This window comes from Mytilus galloprovincialis, chromosome 1 (assembly GCF_965363235.1).
Source record: "Mytilus galloprovincialis chromosome 1, xbMytGall1.hap1.1, whole genome shotgun sequence".
NCBI lineage: Eukaryota > Metazoa > Mollusca > Bivalvia > Mytilida > Mytilidae > Mytilus > Mytilus galloprovincialis.
This window is the reverse complement of record NC_134838.1, coordinates 36,523,959-36,546,613: the sequence shown is the minus strand read 5'-3', so window position 1 is coordinate 36,546,613 and position 22,655 is coordinate 36,523,959. Positions and strand designations below refer to the sequence as shown.

At 32.5% G+C, this 22,655-nt stretch overlaps 1 long non-coding RNA gene across 1 annotated transcript; it reads right to left on the bottom strand.

The window, feature by feature from the left end:
- Positions 1 to 1,959: 1,959 nt before the first annotated feature.
- On the bottom strand, positions 1,960 to 10,645 carry LOC143073093 (uncharacterized). The gene is made up of 5 exons (XR_012977391.1): positions 10,253 to 10,645; positions 9,177 to 9,333; positions 5,789 to 5,957; positions 3,448 to 3,594; positions 1,960 to 2,851 (listed from the first exon to the last, which is right to left on the bottom strand). It is a non-coding gene; the product is annotated as an uncharacterized LOC143073093 (long non-coding RNA).
- Positions 10,646 to 22,655: the final 12,010 nt, after the last annotated feature.

Sequence of the window (22,655 nt, the reverse complement as noted above, 5' to 3'; positions counted from 1 at the left end):
CACCAAAAATTTATTTTTTTGTTACAATCGAAATAAGTTTAATCATGGACCCTTTAGATCTTAATGTAGACCAATTTGAAAACAGGACCCAAAATTAAAAATCTAAATACATGTTTAGATTCGGCATATCAAAGAACCTCATAAATTCAATTTTTGATGAAATCAAACAAAGTTTAATTTTGGACCCTTTTTACCTAAATGTGGACCAAATTCCAAAAACATAATACACAGTTAGATTCAGCATTTCTAAGAAATCAAGAATAAAAACCCATTGAAATCGGTCAAGAAATAAGCAATTTATACAAAGTATAAAAAAATATTATTCGCTGGTCCCTTTATTAATGTTAAAAATGGAAAGAAACCATATCTCCCCACCCCTCCTTGACTAAAAAAAAAATCACTCCCAACCTTTCTGTTCAGTTCTGGAACCTTGCTGTTTGGGACCTTCAATTCCTTAAAAGTTAGGACGATAACCCTCAAATTTAATCCCAACCTGATTTTTAAATTTTATGGTGCAGACAATGCTGACAAAGGCAAAGCTATAACATTATCAAATGCTAAAACTTCATGGTTATAAAAAAAAAATCCAAATGACCTAAATTATTATTAAGGGTATATATTTCAGAAGTTCATAATTAAAACTTCATTTAAGCAATAAAATTATAAATTCTTTTGATTTCAATTTAGACCCCCATCTAACTGGTTTCTAGAACATTTTTTATTTTACAATTAACTATCAATTTAAATGCACATCTTCATATTTTGAACAAAAAGTATGCAAATTTTGATTATTGCCACACTTGTTAACATAATAACAAATACGAAGAAGGAAAAAAATATAACTATAAACTATAATATAGGAGATAACCTCAAAATACAGTCTTTTAGTCTTATAACAGATAAATGTCCAGTCCATTTAAATACATAGGGCCTAAAATAAAATATTGTTTGTTTCCCCAATCCCGACCGACCCTGCAAAAACAGTGCTACTCTTAAAATTTTATTGTCAAATTTAAGTCAAATATTATTTTATTCATTTCCGATTGTCAGGCTAGCAGGATCGTCAAATGCTGTTCAACCTTTTTGGAAAAAATAAAATTATTTCCCTACCTTCTGACCCACACCTGGCTTTGCAGGGTAGGGATTTGGGGAAACAAACAATATATCAATTAAGCCCTAGCATGATATCTATGATATAAATAAATGCCTGAATTTTTAGTATGCACTATTCTTAACGTCAATATAAACTATACATATTCAACTAGTATCAGTCTTATTCCATATTTATGCTCAATAAAATTTTTCTTTTTAGTATGTACTATTCTTAACGTCAATATAAACTATATATATTTAACTATTATCAATCCTATTCCATATTTATGCTCAATGGAATTTTTCTATCTTCACACATAAGACATAAGACATTTAATTCACTAAAGCCCCCACATGGGGTATGTTAGTACAACATTTTTTAACAAACAATAAAAGTGTGAACATATTTACATTAGAACAACATGGTTAACAAAGGTGCAATAAATTAATAGTATATATATAATTAATACAAATATTTGACAGGAAGTACAAATTATAGGAACATGATTATAAAGCACATGTATTAAAAGGTTTTAATAACACTTTTGCAAAATTTTGCTATTCCAGTAAGTGTAAATAAATCTGATGTATTCATCAATTCTTTAAATTTTAAAACATTTGGGTTTTTACATAAATTTGAATCTAATTTGAGTTTGGATTATGTCCCCTTGATCACTGTTAAAGCTATCACTTTCACTTGGCATGCTTGGCAAGTACTTGTTTTATTAAAAAAATAAAATTTAACATTCGTTGAAACATTATAAAATTTACCACACTTGTTTTATCAAAAAATTGAAGTGTAACATTCTATGAACATTATTATAATTTTCCTAATTTTTTATGTACTTTTCAGACAAAGGACTTTACCAGTTTTTTCTGATGGAAAAGGGTTTGAAGCGCCCATGGATGCTTCAAAACCCAATGAGAAGACTAGTGAAAGCAACAGGTAAAATTAATCATTTTTTTTATTTGATTTGAAAAAAAAAAAAACAATTGGACATTTCATTAGCACACTTGAACATTTTCAATGTCAATTAAAAAAATCAAATTGTGTATACTAGCATATACATTTGTATTCTATTCCATTCAAAAGAAGAAATAGAAGGATTTCAGTATTAATTACATAAAGTATAATTCTAACAATAAAGTCCTTCTAAAAATTCATTCTTTAAGTCTAAATAAAAAAAGATGTGTTTCCTATTACCATATAAGCACGGCTAAAGTCAAAATGAAACATAGACTCAATCTAAAAAAATGTTAGAATAAAAATAAATCCCTTTACTTAATTACCCTTTTCTTTTCAAAGAAGAAATACAAAACACACCTATTAATTTTTTTTGGCCTTAAGTCTAGACAAGATATTACATTTTTTATGTTCTACCATCAAAATTCAGCAAAAACAAAAGGTGATGAAAAATATGGTGAAAGTCTTCAATATTGATGTTTTGTTCAACATAATTTACAATTTATATATATAATAACATTGCATGTATTGCATTGCTAAAAACAAAATGGTAAACATTTGTTTAAATAATTCTCAATGAAAATTACAGGCATTAAACAGTCCACCCTGAGAGGGTACATCAATGGAAATGATCCTGTGCAGGATGTGGTCAAGTCAATTCACAAGGATTATGTCCAGAAAACTGTCACCAAGACTCAGAAGGTGGATGATTTCGACAAAGGTGTGGTGAGGAGGACCATCTATGATCTGCACAAGAAATCCCAATCGGTGACCATGCCAAAGCTGCAGGAAGCTCTGAAAAAGAAAGACATTGACATTTCCATATCTACAGTGTCGAGAACAGTGCATTTACTGGGGTTTCGGTAATTATTTCAAAATATTTTGACTTACTGGTCATCCAATCTCTAAGCCAAAAATTTCATTAAAGTGAGAATGTAAATACATGAAATAGGGAATGTGTCAAAAAGAAAACCCGACCAAAGAGTAGAAAACAGCCAAAAGCCACCAATGTATCTTCAATACAGTGAGAAAATCCTGCACCCGGAGGCGTGCTACAGCTAGCCACTTAACAAAATGTATACTAGTTCAGTGTTAATAGACGTTATACAAAACTCTGAACTATATCCTTTATTTTCTTTTTTTTTATAATTTGTAATGGAACAGATATAAAACATGCTGAAAGTGTATATATATTGGGTATTTCATCTTTTTTGTCAAAATCATGGGACAGGTGAACATGTATAATTTTTAATTTCAATGCATATAATCAAAATGTTACTTGTACTCATAGAGGTCCAGGAAAACAAAGAATACATCTGAAAATATTTAAACAATGTTGCATACAAGTTTAAAGATTTAGATTTAAGTTCCCCATTGCGAATCATACTTACAAGACTAATTAATTTCTTTTCTGCTATTAATGATCAAGCTACCAGAATACATCAGAGTCATCTAGATTCAACTTTACACATACTCCAGGTATTGCTTAGCAGGCAGTAACTTAATGATTGACACTACATGTATATATAGCTAACAGCCTGAAAATAAAAACAATACATTCTTATCTAATATTAAAAAATATACAAACAAACGTATTATCTATTATCATGATTATTAAAATACATCATATACAAATATATACATGTATGATTTTTTTTTCAGGTTCTACAAGAATGCGACAAGCAGAAAATTTGTGTCGGAGAGGGAGGACATCGTTCTCATGAGAATGACATATCTTCGTAAGATACATAAGTTTAGGCAGCAAGGGCGTCATATTGTATATCTGGATGAGACTTGGTTGAACACCAATCATGTGGTAAAGGGTGACTGGCTGGATGTTCCCAGCACGTCCATGTCTGTCTTTGAGCCACACTGTAAAGGTACCCATCGGAAAGTACCTTCTGGCAAGGGTACTAGATTGATAATCTTAGATGTTGGCTCCTCTCAACAAGGCCTAATCCCCGGATGTGGTCTTATATTTGAGTCGAAAACCAACAGCTCTGATTATCATGACGAGATGAATAAGGAGCACTTTACAGAGTGGTTCAGAGATACACTTCTCCCTAAACTGCCTCCTCGGTCTGTAATTGTAATGGACAATGCTCCGTATCACAGTCACTTAGATCCTGACTCAAAGGTACCAAACACGAACAGCAACAAGTCAGAGATCTCGGCATGGCTGGAGAAGAGCAATGTTCAGTATGATAAGAAAATGAAAAAGACCGAGCTGCTTGATTTGGTGAAGCAAAAAAAGCCTCAACCTAGGTATATAATAGATGACCTTGCATCAGCTAATGGCCATGAGATTTTACGCACACCTCCTTATCATTGTGAGCTCAATCCCATCGAACTGGTTTGGTCTTACTTAAAAGGCTATGTAGCTAGAAATAATTCTAGTTGCAATAAAAAAGGTATTACTCAGCTTTTTTTGGAGGCCAAGTCCCATGTCGATGCGGAGCGCTGGGCTAAATTTGAGACTCGCGTGGTAAGGGAGTTTGAGGAAAAGCTCAGGAAACTTGATGGTATCAGGGATGAAGACGTCAATCCAGTGGTGATTGACATGACAGACGATGACAGTGATGACAGTCAAAAGACTATTCCTTACATGTTTTCTGAGGGGGAGGGGGAGGGGACTAATGAAAATGACGTTGACTTTGAGGACAGTGTCCCTGATACCATCAATGATGCTGATGAGATTTTGTGCAATACCTGTGGTAGCACTGAACCACCCAAATCCACTCAAAAGGACAAGTATATATCCTGGTTTCAGTGTGATACTTGTGATCAGTGGGTACACAACAGGTGTTGCACAAAACCTGCTCTTGCGATGAATGTCTGTCTTCGATGCTTTTCCATTCTTAACCACCGGAACCTCAGTGAACCACTGATTTCGCCAATTGAAGATATGGAACAGTGATGTCTTTCTCTAATGCCATTAAAATAGTTACATGTACATACCCCAAAGTCAGTTAATTAAAGAATATTTTTAATCTTATAAGCAATAAAACATTTTAAAGTCAGTAAGGCATGTAAGGGGCAATACTATTCAAGTTATGCTTATTTACTTGAAGATGTAATATGTCAGATTTATTATAAGTTTCTTCACTTATTCTTTTGACAATTTTGATACTAAAGATTTTTTAATACCAACCCTTATCCTAAATTTTGGGTGTTCAAAACATAAAATTGTTATTTCGATTGCCAATATTTTTAGGACAGTTCAACCTATTATTTCAGAAACTAATACATATATAGCATAGCTGTGCACGGCCTATAAAACTGCCTCCTGAAGACTTGTAAATGAGCAGCTTTTGATTATTTCATTGTTGATAGTTTACGCAAATAAAGCATTACATTTATGGAAAGAAAATAAGACTTGTATCTTTATACAAATGAAATTATAATCTGACTGTCTATTAACGGAAATAATTTTACCTCCAAAAAATAAGTAAATTATACATTTTTTTAACATGAATATAATTCCCATCTGACTGGTATTATGAAATACATATTTCATTCTAAGATAAGCAAAAAGATAAAATGTAAAATTTGGATCTTTAATTTTATATCAATTTCCTTCTTCTGATATCACTACTCATGCCAAATATTTCTCATGATTTGTTTTTAAGTACATGTACATGTATCTGCTTTAATGGCAGTTTCAGATCTGAAACAGCTTACATGGATACCGTCTCAGTTTCTTTACAGCTCTGGAGGACTTTCTCAACATACCTTTGTTTAATCTTCAGTTACTGATTCATTGATGACAATTTCTGGACAATAATTTGAGTGATTTGCTTTCCCATCCTGCATACATCAATAATAATTAATCAACACCTGATAAACTGTGAAAAATTTCCACCATCTGTGATAAGTATATATATATATATACTTCAAATATCTGTGATATAAGCATTGAAAGATTACTACTGCTATTTGTGATATAAACGACATAACTGCTATCTGTGATATGAACATGAAGTACAAGTCAAATATCTGTGATATATTTATACTGGTTGTACATAATTGACTTCAGCTGAAGATATTTATTTCTTATTAAGATTATTGGTATATTTAAATTTAATGAAAAGTAATAAATTGAATGTTAATGGTTATTTTTATCATGTTGGTTAAGTTTTGAATCATAAATTGTTGTTATTATAATCATGCATGTATATTTAGATATTAAATCATAATTGTTGTTAAAATACTCTATCTCAATTATCATTTCATCAAACCTGCTTTGAAAAACAGCCATTGAAACATGTATATAGTTGAATAAGAACATATAAATCTGTGGAAGGTGAAAAATTTGAAATTAAGATAACGAACAGCAACATAAATGTTGTTCCTTCAATTATGATCTGTGCATTATTTATAATTTTCATTTAATATGGATACATTTGTCATCAACATTGAAAGACAAATAAAATTCAGGGGGCGGCTTGATACAACCCCCATATTCAAGCTTGATACAGCTCTGAATTTATATTGTGATTAAATATTGAGACAGCATAGGTTTCAGGCATGTGACGTGGTATTAATGAAGAAGCTCCAAAATTTGGAATCAGACTTTAATGCAAAAATATAAGATGTACAAAGATAGCAAATGAAACAATTCATCAAAAAGACAAATGACTCAGAATCAACAACTGCAGGTAACCATACAGCCTTCAACAATGAGTTAAACCCATACAGCTCAGTCAATGGAATCACAATTGTAAAACAATTCACACGAGAAAAATAACAGCCTGATTTATCATGTTTATGGTCCAAAATACATAGATTAAGAATATCAAATAACCTCAAGATTTCAATTAAATAAGAAATCAAAGTAAGTTTATCTAAATTTAATTTTGGTCCTCAATATCGACCAAATTAAAATGGAGCCCAAAATCCAAATAAATATTTGAAAACAGTATACTGTCATAGTTACAATGTATAGGAAGATGTGGTGTGAGAGCTGATGAGACAACTCTCCATCCAAATAACAATTTATAAAAGTAAACCATTATAGGTCAATGAACAGCCTTCAACACAGAGTCTTGTCTCACACCAACTGCAAATTCAGGGAAGTGCATTTATTGTTGCGATTTTGTCATTTTATACCAGAATGTGATTAATATTTTTGTGATACCTAAATAAATGCCTGGGTAGTGTTGCTAAGAGTAAGCATGGTAAGAAATCAGTGCATAAAATAAAGAAAGTATATTATATATATTGGTAAGTAAGTTTGCATTTATTTTACTGTGTGTATTGCTATATAAAAAAGAAGATGTGATATGATTGCAAATGAGACAACTGTCCACAAGAGACAAAAATGACACAGACATTAACAACTGTAGGTCACAGTACGGCCTTCAACAATGAGCAAAGCTCATACCGCATAGTCAGCTATAAACGACAATGTAAAACAATTCAATTAAAACGAACGGCCTTTTTTATCTAAAAAAAAAAATGAACGAAAAACAAATATGTAACATTTAAACAAACGACAACCACTGAATTACAGGCTCCTGGCTTGCGACAGGCATATACATAAAAAAAGGTTGCGGGGTTAAACATGTTAGCGCGATCCCAACCCTCCCCTAACCTGGGAACTATGTATTCCTTTGTTCTTCATTGGCTACAGATATAGAGGAAAAGTTGAGATCTCACAAAACATATTTAACCCTGCCTCATTTTAATGACTGTCCCAAGTCTCTGGCCTTTGTTAGTCTTGTATGTTTTTGAATTTTAGTTCACTTATATGATTTGGAATTTTGTGTGACCTCCATTTTCAATGAACTAGTACACAATTTTATTTAGGGGCCAGCTGAGGACCACCTGCAGGTGCAGGATTTTCTCCATACGTTGAGACTCATTGGTAGCTGTCATCTGTTTTCTGCTCTTTGGTCGGGTTTTTGTCTCTTTGACATATAGTCATATTCACCATTTTCATTCTCAATTTTTTGTACATAGAAGCAGAGAAAACATGAGCTCAATGAAACAATTATCCACCGGACCAAATGGCATAGATATAAAGAAACTATTGAGTCACATAAGAGCCTTCAACAATTAGCAAACCCATACTGCATAGTGATCTACATGTATAATAGGCCCCGATACCACAATTAATTCCTCTATCATTTCTTTATAACGTTTTGTCGCATTAAAAAAATTTTGCCTATTCTTTTTGTCTAATTTTTTGTGTGTGTAATGTACAGTACAAGTCCAAAAATATATGCAATTTTCAGAATCATTCAAATTTGGCCAATACACATCCATAACCATCCCCTATAGGCCAGTCAAGAGATGTTCCGAAACGTGTAAATATTACCTTTTTGCACCTGGCCTAATCACTCTTTCCTGATTAAAATCAGTTTAAATAAAACATCCAAAAGTTTATTTCAGCTCTCTTCTTTCATTTCCACCCCAGAAAAGCTAAGAAATGTATGAGAAAGGGAAAGAAAAAAAATAAAGAAAAAATACACTATAATTAAAGGGAACTATATTCGTGAACAACGAAAACCGGGGTAATTAATTGTGGTCTTGGGCCAATAAGGGTACATGGATCCGCCATTGACATAGAATCTTCAATAATACAACAAAATTTATATCAATTGAACAATGACCTTGTGAATGAGGATCTCTATGTGGGCATTTAGTTGTGAACAAGAATTGTTTTGGCTTTCTAAGTATTCTAATTCCATTAAAAATAATAAAATTATCATTCAGTGTTGTCCATAGTATTAATAATTTTATTTTTAATTTATTATATATATATTTAATAATATACAAAGAAAATAAAGTATGCACATTAACACAGGCTACAGTGAAGAATTTCTTAAAACAATATCTTATGAAGGTGATTTTTTTCTTTTTTTTAATACTTTTTGCCCAATATTCTCTATTCTTTTAATTTAAGCACCTCATTATTCTTTATTCAATATTCTTTATTATTGGGGTCATTGTTCTTTATTTCTAGTAAATTGTGCCCGTTTTGTAAACCCCCATTCACACCCTTGTAAATGATAGATATACAAGGCAAGATGAACCTACATGTAGTTAGACAGACATGTCTGCCTAGCTATCAACCTATTTATAAAAGTTTTGAGTTTTAGATGAAACATAAACCTACATTCAATTTTCCAATGGCCTCATCATTGTTGTACAAATTCCTCTTGTCTCTCTATTTTACATGTCAATCAATTCAACCAACAGATCTCTACGGTACTCTTATAATCAGCAGATGGAGCTTTTTTTAGCATCTCTCCCCCAATTTAGTTTGGCATCTTCTGCATGAATGGAAAATAAAGTAATTATCACTAGTCTCTGGCATAGGGCTAGTGGCAAAATGTCTAGACCTGCCAAAATTTAATAAAAATCCTGAAAGATGTTAGGAGCAACGCTCTAAATAAGGGATATCCCTTTATAGAGGGACTGTCTCAGACAGGCGACCAATTTACTGTTGTAAATTTAAAAAAAAAAATGAATAACTTGATCCAAATTTTTTAACTTAAAAACGGGAAAATTCATTATATTTGGAACAATCTTTCTAATAGAGGGTCCATTTTTTTTAAATAGTACATGTATATAAAAAGATATACAAGTCCAAAAGGCATGAATATTGCAAAATTCTTTGACATGTTTTTGATAAAAAATATACCAGGTAGATGTATATGGATTTAGTTCTTAGGGAAAAGTTTCTTCAAATTATATAAATATTTGCTCATATCTACCAAAGTAGTTTTCATAAACAAAAAATAATCACAAGAAATGTCATGTTAAGGGCATAAAAAGGGATAGTCATTACATTGAGTGGTTGTTCCCAACTTGTTAACAAGTTTTAATACTCCCCTAAAGCTTGCATCAAGTTGTGATACTGCTGAACAGCTTACATGATACAAAGTTTGTTTTTCATATTTTTATAAAATGATTTTTTTTTTCTCTCAAGATTTTGCACACAATAATCAACCGTATAAAACACACACAGACAGAAAATAATAAATTAAATAAATTTTCACCTTTATATTAAACTGTGTATAAAAGCCTAAACAGGATTCTACACGTACCACACCTTGAATAAATTAATTAGCCTTTGGGTAATTTAAACATTGCATCGGTTTGTATGTTTTAATACTCGTGATGATATTCATTCTTTTAATTATTTTTTTTTTTATTTCATTAACCTACAGAAGTTATAATTCTACTTACCGTACATTTTTTCATTGATACTCCGTGTAAAACATCATTCTGTTGAATTGCGGGTCACATTGAAGTTGTCTTGTCGATTACATTACATGTGTTATTGTTTACATGAAAAAAACGCGGGAAAGTTGATCACATCATTATGCTCCGCCTCCGGAAGTGACGAATGCTTATCAGCTGCTTGTGTAAATAAAGGATCCTCATAGAAACAAAGATGGCGTAATTACAATGGAAAACATTCTAGGAAATGTGAAGGTCAGGATTATTACAGTGCGATCACTTAAAAGGTAGGTCAGTAGTGGTTTTTCTAAATGCGATTTTTGAATGGAATGTAAAAAACTATATCTCGAGTAAACGCGATTGATAGTTTAGATTATTTTTACCGATAACCGCTACGAATTTCAGCTGACGGCGACTATAATGGCATATATTTTTTGTATCATCAATATTTTGTGGGTTAAGTAAACTAATAATGGTTTTCATAACTTTTTCAGGGCACAGATCTTGTGAATTAAAATTTAGTTTATTAAATAGTTGTTTTCTATAATTTTCAAATTTTTTGCAATAGATAAGATTTATTCATTGAAAGTATAGCAAAGAGAACAAAAAAGAAGTATCAACCATTCAAAAGCAATTTCTTTTTAGTAATTGTTTGTATTTTTCTTTATCTTAATGATGTCTTTATGTTCAAACTTTTTATACCATAATGGGAAAAGTTCTGAGAGTAAGAAAACAAATTAATCAAATGGGATATATAATAAAAATTTAATTTTGGATGTAACGCGTCTTCTGATTGGCTGACGTTATTTTGTTATCAGCCCATAGACATACTTTAGTCATGTGACCGTGACGTCATCAACGTTTTTTCGTGGTTTTCTATGGTTTAAAATTGAATTTAGAATTAAATTATAAGAAATGACTAATATTTTTTATGTCTATTCGAAATAACATAAAAAATGTGGTGGACACTGTTAAATAACCCGCTTCGCGCGGTATTCAGTGTGCACCAAATCTTTTATGTTATTTCGAATAGACAGAAATAGATAGTACGGCAATAAGGAGAGATAATAGATTTTTTTTTTACCATAGAACAATAACGGGATGTGTAAGTACAGAGCCACGTCAAATAGATATCACAAAAAACCCAGTATTAAGTACATGGGGTGAAATATACTTGCCTCCCCATGCCGCTAAAGTTATATTTGCTCAAGAGCAACAAAAACACATTTATTTCCATAGCACGCTTATCAAAGAGATGGATAACATCACATGACAAATATGCATCACCATCATACAAAGGGACACAACTCTCACGACTTTACTACAGAACACATACGACCATTCAATACATATACATAGTTATCAAAGGTACCAGGATTATAATTTAGTACGCCAGACGCGCGTTTCGTCTACATAAGACTCATCAGTGACGCTCATATCAAAATAGTTATAAAGCCAAAAAGTACAAAGTTGAAGAGCATTGAGGATCCAAAATTCCAAAAAGTTGTGCCAAATACGGCTAAGGTAATCTATTCCTGGGATAAGAAAATCCTTACACCAGACTTATTAGTAAAAGTAATTTTCAGAAAAACAATTAAAAGAATACTATAACACGTTATTGTTGCAACATTTTGGAATTTTTTGAAATAGTAAGGCTTTTCTACCTCAGGCATAGATTACTTTAGCTGTATTTGGCAAAACTTTTAGGAATTTTGGTCCTCAATGCTCTTCAACTTCGTACTTTATTTGGCCTTTGAAACTTTTTTGATTCGAGCATCACTGATGAGTCTTAAGTAGACGAAACGCGCGTCTGGCGTATATACTAAATTTAGTCCTGGTATCTATGATGAGTTTATTTAAGATAATAAACAACGTCAGTCTCCAAGCATAATCTACAAATCAAGGCCATCCTGTATTATGTGTGAAGTTGATAATGAACATTTATCAACAAGGTGTTGGTACCTTCCGATGAATTTGTTTAGAAAAAAGGACGAGACGCTCGTTTACAACGATGCGTGTATATTCTGACGTCAAACACGCGATTGTACACCAAAGTATATGTGAACGTAGCCATGCAGTCACAGGACTTTAAATATTTCAATCCTTTATGGGTTGATTTGAAATACAAAAATAAGTAAGCAATGAATGTTGTTGTTAAATTTTATATATGTATTGTGCTTTTTTGTTAAATATTTGTTTGTTTTTGTTCCGATTCAGATTGTAACAAGGTTATCACTGCTGTACCACTATTTTGATAACAAAACTTTGAATTTTGGAAAAAAAACTGAGGCTACCTTAGCTGTATTTGTCAAAACTGAATTTTTGGTTCTCAATGCTCTTCAACCTCATACTTTATTTGGCCTTTTAAACATTTATGATTCGAGCGTCACTGATGAGTCTTTTGTAGACGAAACGCGCGTCTGGCGTAAATATAAAATTTTAATCCTGACAATTATGATGAGTTTATCTACTAGAATTGTACCTTGATTTGAAAGGAAAAAAATACAATGCAAAGATTAATGGTCAAAGGGCAGATAAGTCTAAAAATAAAATAATTTTAAATGCTTTTTATTTGAAATTTTTAAGCTGAGATAGTTAGCATCGAAATTAACGTTAACATTCAAATTGGATAAATTACAAATGACTTTCTTGAAAATCTTATAAAATTAATTATGGTTTTATCTGTTGCCTTTATTTATCTGCTCTTTCAATAGACAACTTTCGAGTTCGATGCATTTCCGTAAAAAAAAAACTCTGGTTTTAGTGAACATAGTTCGTGTGTTTAGGGGCATCGTCACTTTCCGTTCCAATGTTGAACAATGGTTGGAAAACTATGATGCTATATTGCACGAATTATTCGGCAAATTGAATTCTCTTAATTGACAATCAACACTGCTGTGATTAGGAAATTGTGATTAAATACTTACCGAACAAATATTATTTCTAGTTTATCCTGCACAATGACGATCACTACGACGCTTGATGAACGTTCATAGTGCAGGGATACAGGCGACCCCCTATATCTGGAAAATGACGTCATAAAGGCGCGCATAATTGACAAGTTTATTTCCGGTGACGGAAAAACCCGTAAGTGGTCTATAAGGATGGCGTCATAAAGGGAATTGTGACGTCACAACTACTGGTTAGCAACATCAAAACATAAAGCAACTATATGTTATTAAACTAAACAAAATGGTTGAAACAAGAAAATCAACTAAAGGCAAGTGTACTTTTAAAATCGGGAACATACCTTAGAACAACGGTATGAATGATGAAGTTCTTCAAATTGAAGCAAACTGCAACACCAGGAATTAAAGAGAAGTCTCGGCATCATTTGAAATGGATTTTGTTGATACAAATGAAAATTTTATTGCGAATGTAACTCCAATATCAACTGCTATTGCTGAATTTTTACCACACATGAATACTAGACACAGATCACCAAAGCCTGCAGTTCACATAGCAGAAAGAAGTGGTGTTGGTGTTTCCATTACTGTGATGTGTGAAATCTGTACTTTTCAATCAGTTAATAAACCCATATATGATTAAAAAAAAAACAAACAGAATACCAACATGCCTGGACCAAATCCTGGTGCATTGAAAGAGGCCGTGCTCATTCCAGGTTTAAAGACTAAATATGGACCGAGTGTCATTGTTATTTTTCTTTCCTGTCTGAATATCAGACCACCATCTCTAAGTCTTATTTGCCGTAAGAACAGTAGCACCTGCAACAAAATAGTTACATTTAATGAACAATCTATGATTGAAAATCAATATTTTGTTAAAAATGTAAATTAGACCCTGTTCACACTAGCATTTTTTTTATCGATCTAATTTGAATCGATCTAAATAAAATCAGTTAGCGTTCACATTATCTTTAATCATATCGATCTCTATCGGTCTAATATGAACCACTGCCTTCACACTATAATTAAAAACGCAATTGATCTAACCTTTTTGCCCGTAAAACTGTTAACACTGTGTATAAATAGAACTGATTTTTTTTTATCAAATTCATGTGCTGATACATTGATACACACACTTGGGAAAAAAATGGATAAATTTATTGTTTCTCTTGAATTGCAATTTAAAATTTTGATACTGGTGTTATTGCAGTTTTCTTTAATTTTGAAAAAAATAACTGTAGCAACGAAGTTACAACACGACGCCGGAAATACAGCGGTTCCTGCAAAGAAAAAAATCAACATAAGAAAAGAAGATACAGATTTCGCAAATCTATGCTATGGCGAAGACAACATGTTTACAGTTTGTTTTAAAGGTCTTTTAACAGAGAAATATGGGTTAAACAACGATCATCTGAGAGAGTTTTGCCGCTATACATGCGCATACGTTATTTTCGATTCAATCGAACTAGTTTAAAACGATCTCTGCGTTCACATCTTAAGTAAGATCGGGTTACTTTAGATCGATACAAACTAAACTACCTCTATTGGTGTTTTAGTTTAGACCGATTGAAGATCGATTCAATGCTTTCACATTAGCCCTTAAACCGATCTAAAGCGAACCGGTCTAGTTTAAATCGATAAAAAATGTCCTAGTGTGAACGGGGTCTAACATGCTAGGTCATGATAACTTTATACATGTTGAGACTGAAACATCCTACAACAACAGACCGCAAGCTGGTGGTGAAGCTGGCACACAGTCCTTTACACCGCTTGTTGAAACAAGTACAACAAAAAAAACTAACATTAGCATTGGAAGTAAAAAATAAATTATGTAGAAGAAAATGAACACATGAAAATGCAATACAAACTGTAAAAAGAATTACAGCACTGAGGAGTCTATTTCCTCAAGTGAAGCCAAATCACAGTGAGCCAAATCTGCCAAATTAAATTTATAGTACGGTGACCAAGTAAAGAAAAGTCGCTTATTTAAGGAGTTTAATCGTCATTCGGACTATACGGCTATAAATCACAGTATTGGTAGTTCAAAGGTTACACTTCATATTTTGACTTGTCGTCAAAAAATCGTACGGTGCAATTTTTGTAAAATGGGCTTTGAAGTTCGTTCCCTTACTTCAAAGAAAAAATACTTTCAAAAGATTTTTGGTCTACATTCTAAAAGAACATTCGGTATATGCTTTTTGTTATTATATACATTGTCGTAACACATAATTTTTAAAATTTCAAACAAAGTTTAGCAAAATTAATCCGTTAATGAGGAGTTTTTGTAAAAATTGAATACTACGAATATTTTGCATTTAATAGAATACGTTTCAAATCATTTTCATCATTTATTTTTACGCAAAATGTAAAATAAACAACATTTATATGATATTTCAAACCTTTATTGAACAACAATTCCAAAATCATTATCTCAGAAGCATTATTTCAACTTGTGCATTGAAACAGAATATACACTACAAAATAAAGATACAGGTTTTCCACTTGAAATTCGACTTGTAAAAAAAATTGAACCGGACCGATACTATTATTTTAATCTATAAATGATATTTTGTATCACAACGATTTTTCATTGCTAGAATTTGTTCAATTCGATCTTTTTTGTTAGTTTATGGTCCCATTTCGTATTGGTTATCGTGTTTTTTTATGTATTTTTAAAAGATTTCATATTTTCGTATGTTTATTTGATATGGTTTTTTTTCTTTTAAGATATTTCAAAAATTAAGAACCAAGTCTGAATTTGGATATGTAGTTATCTGGAAAATGTTTGAATTAGGAAGTCCTTTACGATTAGGTCCTAGTAGTTAAAAAAGGCAACACATGGCTTTTAATTTTGAAAATTGTATCGTATGACAGAGAATAAGTACTGAATCAGTCACCTCCTTTACTGTAAAGAGTAACCGTTGCTTCTTAAGTTCTGTTGAAAGACTTAATGATGGAATCTTGTAGAGTATGGGTCGTTTGTTGAACCTGATTTGGTGAACCAATTCCATTCTGATGCCTCATGTGCACTTTCCCTACCTTCCTTTGGCCCATCACTCACAACTTACACCAGTCTGAGAGGTGGTATGGCATTGCTTAAATGTATTGATGAGAACAAAAAAGCAAAAAAAAATGGTGACCTTGCCGGTGACTATTATAAAAATATGACCCAATGCTTTTCGCTAGCGCATACAGTAGCAGACATTTTTTGTACCGCTACGACATGAAAAGCTCAATAAAGTTGTCTGTTGAAAAAGAAAGCCGCACAAAGAGTACATCTTCAACCAAAGTGTATCAGATTATTGAAGGGAGAAGGACTCCTGACTGGAAGAAGTTTCTTTCTTTTAAAGAAAACCAACTCCCTAATTTTGGTACTTTTTCTTCTTCAAAACTATGACAAATCCCTTATGATTCCACCTTATAGTGAGCTTTATTCAGCTGGAACGTTTGTAAATCCGAAATTGTCGAAGTTATTTCAGACAATAATGTTAATGACTGTTGTAACTTGCTTAGCACTCACCAAGGGCCAATACTCGTATGATCATTAATGCCTTATACTTTGACATGAACAGAAAAGGGAAAGAGCGACAAAATAATCATAAGGACCTCTTATACGGGTGTGATTGTTCTGTGTGTTCACTACTGCAAACAAATGACACATGCATGCGAGTTTTAGGTGCAGTTGGATGTGTAGGGATTGATAGTTTAGTCTTACATGTATGATTTATTAGTTGTTGGTGGCTTAGAACTAGCTGTCAGATAACTGCGAATACTCTCAGATCTGTTCCTAGTGTCTTTTTGTTGTTGGGATGTACACGTACCCGGCTACGTCCAATTGTATTTTTGTCCATCTGATGAGTTAAGCCTTTTTCAACTGATTTTTATAGTTCGTTATTATGTTGTACTGTTATACCACTGTCCCAGGTTAGGGAGAAGGGTTGGGATCCCGCTAATATGTTTAACCCCGCCACATTATTTATGTATGTGCCTGTCCCAAGTCAGGCGCCTGTAATTCAGTGGTTGTCGTTTGTTTATGTGCTGCATATTTGTTTTTCGTTCATTTTTTTTTTATATAAATGTTAGTTTTCTCGTTTGAATTGTTTTACAAAAGATGTATGCTCTGAGGAATGATCTCTTTAAATCATTCCATCACGATATGAATAAAATTCGCGTCAAGCTTGACACCAGTAACAAAATATGTTTAGTCAGGTTACCTCTCTGTGAAGTGGCAATTTTAACCGGATAACACATTGCTAAACCCCCTGTTCCGTCACCCTTAGAATATGGTTGGCGAAAATTAATTATTTCATTACACCCCGTTTATTTTAAAGGGCATATGTCAGCAGAATTCTTGCAGGATCTTTTGTGTTCATGTAAGGGAAAATCTTCATGTGAAAAGTGTTTGTTCACAACAAAACCTTACATATACGGAGCTTTGTTCCTTTCAAGGGTTAGAATTATGTAGAAATTCCTTGACAGATGAATCAGAAGATACTCCTGAATGAAATCTGTTTTGTGATCATTTTGATTGGATTTTTTAATGTTCTTCGAGGTAATTAGTGGTTTTTGGGTTGCAATGAATTACATGCATGAGCTTTTTCAAAATAAACATTCGGGATAAAACAATATTTATCTTTTATTGCTGAGGTTGAATGTCACCTGGCAAGGTAACTACTGCAACTTTAACGGAATTTGTATTGATCTTGTATAATAGAACAAGTGTTTGAAAAACGCCAATTTTCAGAATTAATCGATTACTAAGTAATATGTTCCTTTTTTTTTTTTTTTTACATTTTCGAGACAATTCATTTTCAATTGATTTGAAATTTAACACAAAATGCTGCTGATATCTTTCAATTTTGAAGATACAGGAAGAAAAGAAGAAAACAGGATGTTGATTTTTTATGCAAAACTGTTACCACATTTCTTTTTGACGACATCGATATTCCAAAAGTACTCATTTTTCCGAATCCGATGATATATGATATAACCATATAGTATGTTTGACGATTAAATTTTAAAAATATTGGGTCTGGTCACCGTACTATTACAAAAGGTTATACCAGGATTGGGGGGGGGGGGGGTCTTAAAGTTAAATTCTGTTACCTGTGATGCCAGTGCTCAACTCGCAAAGACAATCCGTGAAACTTCCGAAAACTTTGACTAAACCATACAGCATTATGCCTGTTTTGTACACAAGATGCGCACAGTTAAAAAGTTGAAGTTAAATCGCACGCCTCCCCATACAAACAGAGATATTTTTACAGAGGTTAGCTTCTTGTGTTCTAACTAGAGTGTGTTTAGAAATAGTGCGCATTAAGAAAAACTTTGCTAACTTTGTTAAAAAGCGATGACAACAATAGAAAATATAGCTTCATGTTTTAAAGGTAGGCATACAAATTATAAAAATAATTCAATGATCTGCATCCCACATTTGGCAGCATACAACACAAATTTCTTGCCGTATGGGAAACATTTAGAACTAGGCATAGAGGACGATCTAAAATTAAAAAAACGTGATACAAAAGTTTCTGTCTTTGGAAACCTTGCAGAAAGTTTCTCGTCTTCTTAATTCCAATAAGTCTAAGAGCCTACATCACAAGAGTTTTCTCTTATGCCCCCAAAATACAGTATGGAGCAGAAATTTCGGGGCACTTTGTCACTCGGCAGTACATTCGGTATATGTTGGCACAGGGAAATCTGCTTAATTATACCGATACATTCATTAGGTTCATGGTAAAACGGGATGACAAAGACCATTATCACCTTGAAAGGAAAAAAGACTCCTCGATACAAAACAAATCGTTTTATTAACAGAAAAAGAAAATGTATCTGTACAACTCTGCTGAATGAAATAAACAATTAATTAACAACAATATAACAAAAGAAATATTAATTTGACCAAATAGGTCAAATTTTCGAAATTTCCATCCAGGTCAATCATTTTTTCCAATCGTCTAAGGTCGATGGAGTATTTATACTTAATCATATCCATCAGGGAATTTATATTAAAACACATGCTTTAAAAATAGGATTTCTCTCCTCTTTCCGTGAATGTATCATTTGATTTATTATATGATATTTGTAATTTTTCTGAATACTCCTTACCATCGATTCGATTACTCTGCATATTGTGTATCCGGCCTATTGAAAGTGTTACCTGTCTAGTATTTTAGTTACTGAAAGGCAGTAATACATGTACAAGCATCTGACTATTACCTTGTATAAGTGTTGTATCTTCTTTTATTTTTTGTCTTTCGGGACAGCTTATAGCATGAAGGCGTCTCAGTTTTTTCTGTCGGGGTTTTTCGACTGGGAATTTCACACCTCCTGCCTTCTTTGAAATGATGCCAATAGTTTTGAGTTCCTGGATAATATCGGATGACGATCTGGCTTCCTGTCGTGAATATTGATCCAAAACAGAGGCATTCGATCCTCTTGTTTTGTTGTTTCCTTTTCCGCAACCCTTAAAACAATTAAATTTGGTTAATTTAGCACCAATAATTATTGACCTTCTAACTTGAAGCCGAACATACATTAATGGACGTCTCCAAGAACATTTATTGTGACGTAGAACAAAACATTGCCTTTTTGGACGGGTTCGTCATGCCTTTTCTGGGGTTTATTTTTTTGGACATGGTATTTTCGTTTTTTCTCTTAATTTATTATACATTAAAAGAAATTCTGAACTGATTTATTATTTCAATGATTTTACATTATGTTCATTAGATACAGACATTGCTCGTCGATATCGACAAATAATGTTTCAGATATCCATCTGCCACAGTTGTCTATAAACCATTCAGTTTTTTCCTGGTTGTCGATATCGACGATAGAGACAATATCTATTTGATATCGACAATGAAAAAAATCTCTTCATGTTTGTATTATTATTCGTGTTTCTTTGTCTGATATGTTCTATTTATTTGTATTGTAGTCCTGTAATGTTATGTTTAACATTGTCATTAAAGCGGGAGGTTTGGCATGCCACAAAACTATGTTCAACCCACCATTTTTTTCTTTTAAAAATGTCCTGTACCAAGTCAGGAATATGGCCATTGTTATATTATAGTTCGTTTCTGTGTGTGTTAGATTTGAACGTTGTGTCGTTTGTTTTCTCTTATATTTGAGTGTAAATTCACATTAATATAAGACGTGTCACGGTACTTTTCTATCCCAAATTCATGTATTTGGTTTTGATGTTATATTTGTTATTCTCATCGGATTTTGTCTAATGCTTAGTCCGTTTCTGTGTGTGTTAAATTTTAAGTTGTGTCGTTGTTCTCTTCTTATATTCAATGCGTTTTCCTCAGTTTTAGTTTGTTACCCCGATTTTGCTTTGTTTCACATCGATTTACGAGTAGTTTTGAACAATGTTATACTACTGTTGCCTTCATTTGTTTCGCTATTCAATTCTTTAAGACATTAAGCATTGTGTGAGTATTGTATGGCAATACATCATCCCCTATCGGTTAAAAAATCATCGTAATGGAACGAAATTCTAACTTGATTTATAACTTGTCATGGTGTAAACTACATAAAATAACAAACAAACCTACCACTAAATTCTTTAAAAAAATAACTTAAAAAAAGGAAACAAAATTCCTAAATGTCATTTATCTTAAAATGCACTGTCTCTTCCACCATTTTCTACATTTGAAAATGCCTGTACCAAGTCAGGAATATGACAGTTGTACATTCGGTTTGATGTGTTTTATCATTTGATTTTGCCATTTGATTAGGGACTTTCCATTTTGAATTTTCCTCGGAGTTCAGTACTTTTGTGATTTTACTTTGTACAAATCTTTAAAAAAAAAATAGTTTTCTCCCTTTGATTTTGATCTCTCTGCTAAAAATTTCAATTGTTTGCATATGTGAATTTAGTATATAAAAGTCATATTATGCAATTTAGCTGAAATCTTAAAAAATATGCACTTATTCGTTCTTGACCTTTGATTTGACGGAAATTGCACCGTCCGATTTTTTTACGACCGGGCAAAACAGATAGTACATAAGTGTAGCTTTCAAATGATATATAATTTAGCCGTGTGTTAGGTGGGTGCATTAAAAATTTATTTTATGTTTAAAGTCACTCGCCTAATAGCTACATTATTTGTTTTTACTAATTTTCAACTACTTTTTCCCTTCTCCTTTCACGAATGTGACCTACCGAATTAGACTATATACCGGATTTATAATAACATAAGCAACACGACGGGTGCCACATGTGGAGCAGGATCTGCTTTCCCTTCCGCAGCACCTGAAATCATCCCCAGATTTTGGTGGGGTTCGTCTTGCTTAGTCTTTATTTTATTATGTTGTGCCATTGTACTATTGTTGGTCTTTTTCATTTTTTACCCATGGCGTTGTCAGTTTATTTTTGATTTTTGAGTTTGACTGTCGCTCTGGTATCATTCGTCCCTCTTTTAAACTTTCATAGTTTTATAGATAGTCAGTTGCTATACTTTTTCAGTCAGAATGGGCCGAACTGTTTAGGTGATAAAAAAATCAAACTTTCTAAAAAATTTGTTTTAATAAATAAAAAAAAAAGAAATACTGTTATCTTGATTTCGAAAAGCTTGTCGATATAGTTAAAAGTAAAATAACATAAAAACCTGAACTCCGTGGAAAATTCAAAACAGAAAGATCGTAATCAAATGGCAAAGTGAAAAGCTCAATCATATTAAACGAATAGTGTCATATTACTGATATGGTACAGGCATTTTCTCATGTAGAAAATGGTGGATTGGACCTGGTTTTATAGCTAGCTAAACCTCCACTTGTATGACAGCTGCATCAAGTTCCATTATATTGACAATGATGTTTTAGCAAATCAAACTGATATAAATGTCCAAATTAGGGATACAGCAGTCAGCATTGTATTATAATCTTAATCACTAAAAAAAATGTAACAATCTTAATCACAAAAAAAAAATGTAACAAAGAATCACAATATGGCATATTACCAAAATTTGGACTATAATACACGAATGAATCGTAAAACAATGATGGGATGTATAAGTACAGAGATTCGTCATATATTATCAAAGAAAGGCATGTAGACAAAGCATGTAGCAAAAAAGTTTTACAATAGCACAATAACGGGATATGTAAGTGCAGAGCCACGCTCTTGTATCGAAGTAACACCGAAAACATGTAAACAAAGCACATTAGCAAAAAAAAAAGAGAAGAATATGAGAATTATCATAAACTATAACATAATGACAGGATGTACAAGTAACTTAATCACAATAATACAAACAAACATCCAACAAAGAAGCACGTAACGGCACACATAAAATCAAACAACCCCACTCACAGCCCTCTATTTTGGAATTATATTTCTTTATGTTAAATCCACCCATAAAAGATTGAAAGACCTTAAGCACCGGGACCGAATGACCAGGTGTACATCAACTCTGACGTAGAATCGTGCGCTTGACACCAGAGTGTAAAAGTCACACAGGTAGAGATCTAACATAATTTGAGCACAATAGAACAAC